Here is a 12,038-nt window from a genome sequence, read left to right on the forward strand (position 1 = left end):
CCATTGCCATCCTCTGAGGCTGAGAGTGTGACTTGCCCAAGGCCACCCAGTGGGTTTCTATGATTTGAACCCTGGTCTCCCAGAGTCTTAGTCCAATGTTCAAACCACTATACCATACTGGCTCTATGCAAGCAAAAATTGATAAAGCTGACCACAACACAAGCCTCCTGGACTTCTTATTTATTTATTTATTTATTTATTTATTTATTTTTAATGAATGAACTTAACATTTATTCGTGAGCTAATTTGCCCAGGTTCCCCAGCTGCTCTCCCTCGAACATATGATGAGATGCCAGTTAAAGTGGTGACAAAGTGCATTGATTTTTCAGTGTGGTAGCAGCCAGGGCTGCTGCAATTAATAGTTTGGCAGCATCTGGAAAGACTCATGATTTACCCCTGTGGTAGCTGCAATATGGAGAGTGCAGACACCTTGTGAGTTTGCCGGGATGCAAAGATAATGGTTCTCCTCAGTTTCCGAGAGGGTTGCCAGAGTGAAAACTGGAGCAGGCGCCTGACCCTTTAATAGCTGTGTTGAAGAGGGAGTCAGAGCAGGTGTTGCTTGTTACTTGGTTGTATGACAAGTGACACCTGCTGAAATACCCTCTTCTACACAACCATTAAATGGGCTGGAGCTCTCTCCAGTTTTCACCCTGGCAACTCATAGCCTAGAGGCCTGTTTACTGCCTCCTGATTTTGCTTAAAGCAGATTTAATCTGGCAGTTGCTGTGTCAGAAAACTGGTTTCAATTCAGGTATTGCTAAGTGAAAAGAAGGCAGTAGAAGCCAAAGTATAAGTGTGAGGTAGTTGGAGTCTTCACTGTGGTGCAGTCTCTCTTGGAAATCAGAAATCTTCTTTCACTGAGTGCCTAACTATGGATGCATCTGCATTGTAGAAATAATGCAGTTTGACACCACTTTAATAGCTATGGCTCCCTCATACAGAATCCTGGGATGTGTTGTTTGGTGAGGCACCAACACTCTTTGACAGAGAAGGCTAAAGGCCTTGTAAAACTGCGAATGCCAAAATTCCATTGGATGGAGCTACCTCGTTTAAAGTGGTATCAAATGGTGCTATTTCTACAGTGCAGATGTACCCTATAGTGTAAATAACAAATGAGTATGCAAAGTAGCTGTGTGGTCCATCGAGACAAACCAAAAGTATAAGCTTTTGGTATGCAAAATGGGACAATTTTGTACCATTTAACTGGTTGTAACAAAGGACCGTATCACATGGGGGAAATTGGGCAAAATTGGGGGTTTAAACAGCAATGGAAAATGCGATGTCGCAATTAAGATTTTCAAATGATGTTGCTATTAAACAGTAAATAAACAGCAACAAATCATTCATGGGGAAATCCCAAAAATGATTTGTTGCTGTTTGCTGCCTGTCTAATAGCGATGTGTGAGAAAATCTTAATTGCGATATCACAATTGGACAATTTGCACAGGATAATCACTGTTTAAAACCCCAATTTCACTTCCGATTTTCCTTGTGTGATAAGGTCTAAAGCTATTACCCACATCAGATTTTTTGTTTTTTAATTAGTGACAGAATTCCCATTAAGGAGGAATAAAGGAGCCCTAATATGATACAAGGCAAGGATGGCGGATCAGTTCATCAAATAGACTTTGCTGAAAATTCCCAGTGAGCCAGTTACTCTCAGCATCACGCACCAGATAGGATTGTTGTGAACAGACAATGCTAACAACAGGGATAAGAGCCTTGTTGTATGCTTTAAACTTCTTGAAGGAATAGTAGAAACGAATGTCTTCAGTACACAAATGGGAAAGGAGAGCTTCCAACTGAGTGACTGGCAGTTATAGTTTGAGCTGAGGTGCAGATTCTCTTGAATTTCACGTTTCAGATGAGAAATTCTATCCTGTGTGGGCAAGAACAGGGAATGCTTCTTTTTGCTCATTCCTGCATTAGGCAGAGTGAGGTAAATGTGTCAGGTGGCACTTAGTGAAGCAAATTGTCTTGGGTTGCAGGTAGGGAGGCAGAGTGAAGTAACTGCCTCAGGTGGCACCTAGGGAAGCAAACTGTCTTGGTTTGCAGCTAGTGAGGTGGAGTAAAGTAATTGCCTCAGGTGACACCTAGTGAGGCAAACTGTCTTGGGTTGTAGTTAGGGAGGCGGAGTGAGGTAACTGCCTCAGGTGACACCTAGTGAAGCAAACTGTCTTGGGTTGTAGTTAGGGAGGCGGAGTGAGGTAACTGCCTTGGGTCGCACCAGTATCTGCCCGTCTCTGTTCCAAACAAGCCCTTTGCCCTTGCATCCCTGTTGGGAAATGGAACTGTGTCTGTCCTGCAGTCTGTCCTGCACCCACTAAACTAGCATATGGTTGGGATGACCATCTGCCCTCCTTTTCCAGGACATGTCCTCCATTTCAGACTTCTGTCAAGGAGGAACTTCCAAATGCCCTCCATGTTGAGCATGACTAAGAAGCATGAGTTTATATGTATATGAATGTTTTTCGCTTTTATTTTGTCATGCCCTACATTTTTCTTGAACGTCTTCCATTTTGCAGTGCCTTGCCCTCCTTTGAGGTTATGACATCTGGTCATATCCTGCCTATGAAGTGCTGGAGGTTGGATATTCTCATTGCAGGAAATGAAGTAGGCTTTAACTGCCAGTTCATTGTACTTTGACACCATCTTGTCATTTTCCTCAGGAAGCAAACTGGCTTTGATAGCACTTGCATATCAAGGTGTGCTTCCATGGGACTTTGTGATCTAGCTCATAGGAGCTGGTTTGGTGCATCATTCTAAAGTTCATCCCCCCCCCCCCCCCCTCAAAAACTGTGTTAGTTTATTGCAGCAAAAGCAGAATCTCTCTTGTGGCACCTTAAAAAACTATCAAATTTCCTATGTCACAGTGAGTCGCTGGGAAGGAGAGCCTGAAAGTATGTGTAAGAAAGTCAGGAAAAATAATCCCACGGTTCCTTTCAGAGACCTACTTGCATAAATTTATACACATGAAAGTGAATCACTGGATGTTAGCAATTTGTTAGCGCATGATGGTGGCTGTAGATCCAGCAAGTGGTGGACAAAACATTGGAAAAAAGCCATTTGGCAATTTCCTTAACTTTTTAAAACCCTCCCTTGACTTCTCATGCTGCCACCCCAGCAGTTTGAAAGAGGCAGTACTAGGTAGCATTGCTTTCTTGTTATGTCACCAACCCTGTGTTTTTTCTCTTACAAGAAGCAGTACAAACTAAACCACAAAAAAATATCCGCCCAGAATATGAACTTTAAAGGGGGAAAAAAAACTTATTTAGAAAAGCAGGAGAGAAGTGTTAAAATAAGAATGGCACCCACAGCCTGCCTTCAACACTATTAACAGCTCAGGTTATAATTATTAAAAGCCATAGTAATTTTTTTAAAAAAAGAAGACAAATACAACAAAAGTCTTTAAAAAGACTTGAAGCTATAAGCCTCTCAGGCGAAGACTGGAAGCGATGTGTTTTTGTAAAAAGCTGCAATCATGTTGGCTTTATTTGATAGCAAGGCCCATTAAATTCTGAGTAAAATGTTGGGTAGGTTTAGGATGCATAACACAGGGACATAGCTAGGATTTTGGGAAGGGGGGGTCCAGAGTAAGTGCCACCATTATAATGGGGCTTGAGTGTGGCAGCGCAGCAGCACACACCATTCATTTTTCTAATGGAAGGGGGGGTCCGGACCCCAAGAACCCCCCCCCCCCCGGCTACATCCCTGCATAACAGAATACCATCACACTGCCCCTGATCCAGTTAAAAGTATTAGCAAAATTATGTACACTTATGTAACATGATGACTTACTGAACACAGTGGAAAATATTTCTGAGTAAATACACACCATCTTGCACTGTAAGGCCACAATCTACTAAACTGAAATTTAGATCTATTCTACTATCATCTATAGGACCTAAAATCTCTTTGTCTCTGAAAACTCCATCCTCCATGGAAGAAGTTTGAGATTTCCTATATATTTCCTATCTAATCTCTTCTTGCTTGTTGTCGATAAAACCTTTCTCAGAACTGAACTTTCCCATTCTGACCTCCTTGCTACAGCAGTGATGGGATTCATGAAGCTCTCTGAATGTAAAGTTCCCAGCATTCCTCACTATGAGTTATGTTGGCTAGGACTGTTGGGATTTGCAACCCATCATCTGGAGCTCTACGTAATCTCCATCCGTGTATTAGGGAGCAATCTATCTTGAACAAAGTGGGTGTATCTACAGTGTAGAAACAATGCTGTAGCTCCAGCCTATGAAATCCTGGGATTTGCACTTTTATAAGGTCTTTAGCCTTCTCTGAGAAAAAGTGCTGTTGCCTCACCAAACCACAAATACCAGGATTTTGTAGGGTGGACCATGGCTGTTAAAGAGGTGTCAAACTGCATACTTTCTACAATGCAAATGCACCTAGTGTGGCTTATGTCTGTCAAAGAATGCACAGAATTGTGTGTTTAAATTCAGAGTGGGATTGTGCTGAATACTACTGCAGTCATGGAAAACATATAGCCCTTAGGATGTTCTTGAATGGAAACATCCATCAACCTTCCTATGCACAGCCAATAGTAAGAGTTACAGTCCAACACTATACATTCTCTATTCCTACTTTGCAGTTATGTAAGCTGGATTGGAAGTCATTGCTAGCTGAAGGGAAATATATGAAGAGTGACATAGCAAGTTGTCATAGCAAGTTGTGTTGTGTGCCTTCAAGTCGTTTCCAATTTACGGTGACGCAAAGGTGAAGCTATCATGGGGTTTTCTTGGCAAGTTACTTCAGAGGGGGTTTGCCATTGCCATGCTTTGAGGCTGAGAGAGTGTGACTTGCCCAAGGTCACCCAGTGAGATTTGAAGTCCTCCATCTGCACCTTAAAGGTTCAGGAACCCTGTTGTTTTTTGCATCTGGCTACCCTAGCAACAACTGAGGGTTTGACACAGCAAGAATTAATGTAGTATATTCACTGCTCTTGCCCAGAATAGATTGTGACTGTGTAAAAATTCATTTCTGAGAGGGCTGTGCACACATTAGATTTGTCCAGCCTTTGGGGTGTTGTCAACTGAGAGAGTGTCTTTCTACAATGTAAATGCACCCTGTGCATAGCTGTTTCAGGGTCTGCACTCGTTGGGTGATGGGATGTGAGAATCCCTAACATTTTGACATGTACTGTAACTATGTAGTGTGATGCTAATTTTTCTCCAACCATGGCAGTCAGGTGATGGACCTAACTTTGCCTATTGAATTTCTGCTTGTCTGGCTGCTCTTAAAGGCACAGGAACCAAACAAGTTGGCAACTCAACATAAATCAGAGCAAACCAACAAAGCAAACCAATAACCTTAGGGAAATTTGTGCTGGATCATTCTGAAGGTCATATTGAAAGACATGCTGAAAACAGACCCACCATCCCCCACTGCATTGGGGTCATAAAAAAAAGGAAAAGAAGCCAGCATGAAAGCTAAAGGATGTTAAAAGGGAAGCGAGAAAGGGAACTTCCTCTCTTTGAGCAGAGGAAATGCCATTTTAGTGGCAGATTGGGGGAGGGAGTTGATCCTCAGGCTCTCGTTGTACAATTCCCCCTCCTTCCATGAAGTTCCATGCTGACAGTTACTTTTGCACAAATCTGACTGTTGGATGATTTCTCACTTGAAGCTCTTGCTGCTCCTTCTTAAAATGAAAGTACTGTATTATGTGTTGCCTCTTCAAAGGAGTCTGCAACTGGTCTACTCAGCAGTCTGACCACTGCTTTCATCTTTAGCCTAGGATGGATTGCCAGCATATTTACTAAGAGACTCCTGTGCTTGTGATGTGCGTTTACATTTTAGCTGCTGGGCATGATCTGTTCAAGGAGCCATTTCTTTGTCCATTTGGCTGTCCACAATATCCTCAGCAGTCTTTTCCAGAACCACATCTCAAAGATTTTCCTCTTACCCGCTTTCTTCACTGTCCCGCTCTCATATCCGTACATAGTAACAGGGAACACAATGGCATGGATGATTCTAACTTTTACACTCAGTTGTATCCCCTTACTCTTTAGGATTTTCTCTAGCTCATTCATTGCTGCCCTCCCCATTCCTGGACTTCTTCCTATCTCTTGACCACAGTTTGATTCAAGGTATAGGAAATCTTTAACTATTTCAGTTTCCTCATTGTATAAGTTGATTTTATGTAGGTCCTCCCTGGTCATTATTTTTGTTTTCTTTATGTTGAGCATTAAACCTGTCTTTGCATTTCTTCTTTGACCTGCCCACGCCAAATCAGGATTGTTGGAGGGTATGTCTAAGTCAGAGTCAATATGAAAGTGCCTAACAACCACCATCACAACAACAACACCCCCACACCCTCTGTGTGTGGTTTGTGTGTGTGTGTGGCTTCACATCACCTGTCAAGTATGGTGAGCCTATGAATTTCATAGGTTTTCTTAGCAAGGAATACTCAGAGGTGGTTTTGCCAGTTCTTTCCTCTGAAATATAGCCTACTTATTTTGAAGAAAATGCTACCATTCGTAATTAGGAGCCCCAGGGATGATTAATCAGAAGTATACCAAATTATAATTATTTTTCTGTTGCTTTCATGTAGATGTAGCTGGATGACAATGATGATGGTGGTTTTTAATACAATGTATTGTGTTTTAATTGTTTTATAAAGCAATACCTGAATTGTTTTTGTTTTTTGTGGGTTTTTCGAGCTATGTGGCCATGTTCTAGAAGACTTTCTTCCTGACATCTCGCCAGCATCTGTGGATGACATCTTCAGAGAATGCTTGCCTGGAAAAAGTGGGTATATATATATATATATATATATATACACACACACACACTGTGTGAGCCTGGGAATGCAGGAGTGATTTGCATGTGTATTGTTCTGTGCTGATGGCCAGCCTCAGGCTGGGAGGCTAATGCAAAACAGGATTAGTGTCTGCTAATCTTTTGCATTAGCCTCCCATCCTGAGGCCTGCCATCAGTACAGAACAATACACATGCAAATCATGCCTGCATTCCCAGGCTCACACAGTGTGTGTGTGTGTGTGTGTGTGTGTGTACCCACTTTTTCCAGGCAAGCATTCTCTGAAGATGCCAACCACAGATGCTGGCGAAACATCAGGAAGAAAATCTTCTAGAACATGGCCACATAGCCTGAAAAACCCATAAAAAACTATGGATGTTGGCCATGAAAGCCTTCAACAATACCTGCATTGCAAACATTAATGCTGAGCCCATACACCTTACAAACAATTTCAGGGTCCCTGGTTCTATAGAACAGAACTGATAGCAAACTGTAGTAATGGTATAGTGCAAACACACTTTGTGTTATGCAGGTTTAAGGGCTGGTTACCTGGTAGAATTTATTAGTAGATCTATGATATAAAAGTGTGGCGTATTGGTTTGAGCATTGGACTGTGACTCTGGAGACCAGGGTTCAAATCTCAGCTTGGCCATGGAAATCAATTGGGCAGGTCACACTATCTCAGCCTCACAGGATGGCAATGGCAACCCCCCTCTGAAGAAATGTGCCAAGAAAACCTCATGATAGGTCTGCCTTAGGGTCACCATAAATTGAAAACAACTTGAAGGCAAACAACACACAAATACACAAATCATAATACACATGCACACACATCATAATGGCCAGAGAGGGATCAGGACAATGGAAGACTCTGCTTATATGGTCTACAACATAAAGGAAGTCAGTAAGAAGTGTGTCTGCAAACCTCCTTCACTGATGTCTTTTGTGCCCCATAAAATGAGAGAGAGAGCGAGAGAGCGAGAGCGTCTTTGCTCTGATTCATAAATGTATGTTTAACACATGAAGATATGACATTCAATCTGATTCTGAGAACTTGGAGCACCAGAGACATTCAAGTGCATTACCCAATCTACGCACAGATGGGCAGCATCCCTACTGCTGCTTGGGTCTTTGCCTCAAAAGGAGGCACATGACCAAAAGAAAAACTGTTTGAAAAACTGCAGGCTTTTAAAATAAAACACCCCCTTCACATGCCAGTCACATGGGTCACATTCTGATTATCAGGATGCACATGTGGCTGAGGGACATGCGCTAACAACTCAGACAGGAGGGTACTGCTCTGCCAGGAGCCCAGATACTGCAGTTTGAAAGTACAAACTGCTGGGACAACAAAATTTCCACTTGCTTTTATCTTCTCCCTCTGTACACTACTCAGAGAGTATTAGGCAAAGGAAGGTAGCTGCCGGATGTATTAGATTTTGGTAGGTGGCAGTGGCTTCCATCTGTTCGTCTCTGTTTATGGGTTGACTTGTGAATGCCACACAACTTGTCCTCATTCTGAGACACCTAAAATAGCTGGGTGTGAGGGTGGTAAAGTTGTTTGTTGCTTTTTTAAGGGGCAGGTCCAGAAGGCCAGGATGTGAAAAGTGTTTAGAAACTAAAAGGAACAGCTGAAAGCTTGACTTACATCTCCCTTACACTCCAAATGTCCCGATATATCAGGGACAGTCTGTCATTCAACTTTTTCAGCTCTTTTAAAATGTGCTAGGTTCTGTCTTCTTCTCCCACTTTCCTCCTTTGTCTTGAGATTACTTCAGTTGCTGCAAACTGAGTTTAAAGTGCAAAAATAGCTTGCACTCAGTTCAGCAGAAGGGAGGCTCATACTCTTCCCAGCAGGCTTAGAAAAAAGCAAAGTGCTGCAGCCTCTCATAGCTGATATTTTCTTCTTCATTAATAACTTTTGCCAACTTGATCACACTCTGATGTTGCTTGGCCATATGTGTCTCATTTTTCATTTGTGAAATGTTGGAGGATATGGTTTCTTCAAAGCCCAGAACATTCCTAGGGCCTAATTGTGTTTGTGTGTATTAAATCATATGTTGTTGTTACTGCTGCTATCATCATCACCATCTATTTATGTAGCACCATCAGTGTATACACAATTTTACAAGTTAAACAACAAAAAACAGGCAGCCCTGCCAAGGGCGTATGATCTAAGATATATACACACACCCACACACAGGGGAAGGAAGGAATAATGCAACTATAACATGGTACAACAGAATACAAGTGCAAAATGAGTTATCCAGATATAATGAAAAATATAATATATAATAAAGAAAACTTGTAAATCAAAATATACAAGATGATAAAATAATATTAAACTAAAACTTCCTAAGCTTTGGAAGACGAGAAAGTTTCCAACTGAGATCTAAAAACAACGAAGGAAGAAGCAGCCTGCAAATGTCTAGGGAGGCAACTCCAGGAATCTGGAGCAGCAAGTGATAAAGGATGAAGCTGAACCAAAAAAGAGAGAAACTTGGTTGAATGAGAAGCTTGAGTCACTTCAATGACTTGGACTTGACTTGGCAAAAATGATATACTGATTTAACTCAACTTGAGATTTGTATATTTTTAGCGACTGACTTGCTGGTGCCACTTACTTTCAGCAGTAGGCAAGATCAGCCCCTAAAGTGTGGGGTGCATTTCTCAGAAGGAAACAGCAAATGACTTAGACAGTGGGCTTGAGGTAGTAGGGTCCTTAAAGCTTTTGAAAAGCTTTGGGAGGCTTCTCTAATGTGCAGCGAGGACAGGCCACCAAGCAGACCTCAACTCTCACCTCAAGCCCATTGCCTAACACATTTACTATTCCTCACCAAGAAACACACCCTGCGTTAAAAGCTGGCTCCTAGACTTGAGACTTGACTTGAAATTATCTTGCAAGGACTTGAGACTTAAGGCTTGATTTAGATTAAAAGAGTTGAATACAGTACATCACCACTGACATAAAAAGTTATTACTTCATAAACAATGTAGCTATAATGACAACTTACTACTTTTAGGGCCTCTGAATTGTAAAGGCATCAGATTTTTTTTTAAAAAAAACTTCCCAATTTCTGTGTTTGAGGAATTGCTGAAGTTCCAGCCATCCCTTATAGATCTGCATTGAGCCATGACAGTTAAAATGATGTAACAGTGCATTTTCTGCAGTGCAGATGCACCCGTTGTGTGCCTTGAAATTACTTCTGATTTATGGTGACCCCAAGGCAAACCTATCATGGGGTTTTCTTTGCAAGATTTGGTATCAGAAGGTTTACCTTTGCCTACTTTTGAGGCTGAGAAAATGTTACTTGCCCAAGGCTATGCAGTGGGTTTCCTTATTGAGCTGGGGGTCAAACCCTATTCTCCAAATGCTAGTCCAACAGTCAAATCAGTACACCACAGTGGCTCTCATATGGCATATACCAATACGATATACATTTGCACGGTATTGTATCCATACTTTATGTAAACTGTCTTAAGAGGTACACCTAAAAGAGTGGGAAATTTGGATTTCTGGAAAATTCATGCAGAATGGCTGGGACTAAAAGCCAAGACAGAGCAAAAAAGCTATATTTGTGATTCCTGAATCTCCAGGCATATCTTGGAATGAGGAAGTTGCTCTAGCCTCTGTTGCTGTTTCAGTAATAATTGTCCACCAAGCTAGCTTTTTTAAAACATACATATATATGTTTTCTTCCCTCAGGATCCTGGCAATATGGATACACAGGATATCCAAAAGGAGACGTGATGAATGAGCAGCTTCCTCTCCAGCCAATTCCTGGCTGGCCAGGCAAGACAAAAAGAGTGCTCCTAAATAACATAAGAACCAAAATGCATGTCCAGTGACCAGAGATTATACTGGATTTTTCCCTCCTGTATAATAAAATGGCAATCTGAGGCCTGTTTGCAATGTTAATTGCTACTGCTACTACATCAGTCCTAAAACCTATCTGTGTTTGCATCTGGCCACCCAAATTGCATTTAGATTTAAATTCTACAGAAAGACACATAGTTGCTTTTAGATGACATTACTCAAGAAACAGGCTTGTTCCTCTCCTCTGGGTTATTTTACAGCCAGCACTTAAAGAGCACAAGCTTGTGCATGTTGAAATAGAAGTAAGGTTTCTGCCACACTGTAGAATTAATGAAGTTTGACATTGTTTCAATGGTTATGGCACCATCCTATGGAATCTGGAATTTGGGGCACCAGAGCTCTGACAGAGAAGGCAAAATATGTCACAAAACTGCAGATCCCAGAATTCCATAGCATTGAGCTATGGCAGTTAAAACGGTGTCAAACTGCATTAATTCTGCACTGCAAAAGCAGTACACTTTCTAATAGATCTAAATACGTCACTACACCATTTCACATTTTTAAAAACCAGTTTTCCAAAACAAGAAATTGACTTCCATCCACTTGGATGGGCAGAAAATTGCCCCCAGCTTAGTGCAGTTGCCAACCTTTATTCTATAGGATTCATTTGCTTTCCTTCCCCCCCCCCCCCCAACCGAATGTGAACAATTGTGTTTAAAATCTTTGTGATTGCACGGTTTTATTATGGGATTTTATATATTTTATGCAATGTTTTTATGGTTTTTTTAATTGTTTGTACACCGCTTTGATCTGCAGAAAAGCGGTATATAAATAAAATTTATTATTATTATTATTATTATTATTATCCTATTTCTAGAAATTAAAACTCTGCACAGAGAGCAGATGCATGGCGGCTCAAGTGTGCATATGTGTAAACGTTTGCCTAGGGTCTCACCTACTGTTGTATCCCCCAGAGGTACTGAGTTCTGTTTTGATGATGGTTTCCTAATTTATCCAAAAGAGCCAACTTTGGGATCAGTTGAATGGCAGAGTAAATTAATACAAATGGCGAGGGATGCTTATAGTTGCAGTAAAACAATATCTGCAGGGTTGCATGATTCCCATCCTTGAAATAGGAGAGTGCGTCTACACTGGCCAAAATACTTCAGATCACCTGAAAACTGTCCCAAATTCCCCACATCATCTGTGCATTCCAGAGCAGCACAAGCAAGCTGTTTACACAGAGTCCCACTGTGACATCTGCTGCCACCACTGCCATTGTGGGTCACTCCCTATGACATTGAAAGCAAGGCATCTAGCATCGCTTACATGGCTGAGTGCCTTCTTGTGACCCCAATGGGAGCATCATGCACCAGTGGCAGCAGTGGGCAGCACAGCAGGACACTGTGTAAACAGCTGCCCAGGGTCGTTCTGGAGTACTCCAGATTT

The sequence above is a fragment of the Sceloporus occidentalis genome, unplaced genomic scaffold (assembly GCF_023333645.1).
Source record: "Sceloporus occidentalis isolate IW3139 unplaced genomic scaffold, rSceOcc1.0.p SCAF_8, whole genome shotgun sequence".
NCBI classification, from domain to species: Eukaryota; Metazoa; Chordata; class Lepidosauria; order Squamata; family Phrynosomatidae; genus Sceloporus; species Sceloporus occidentalis.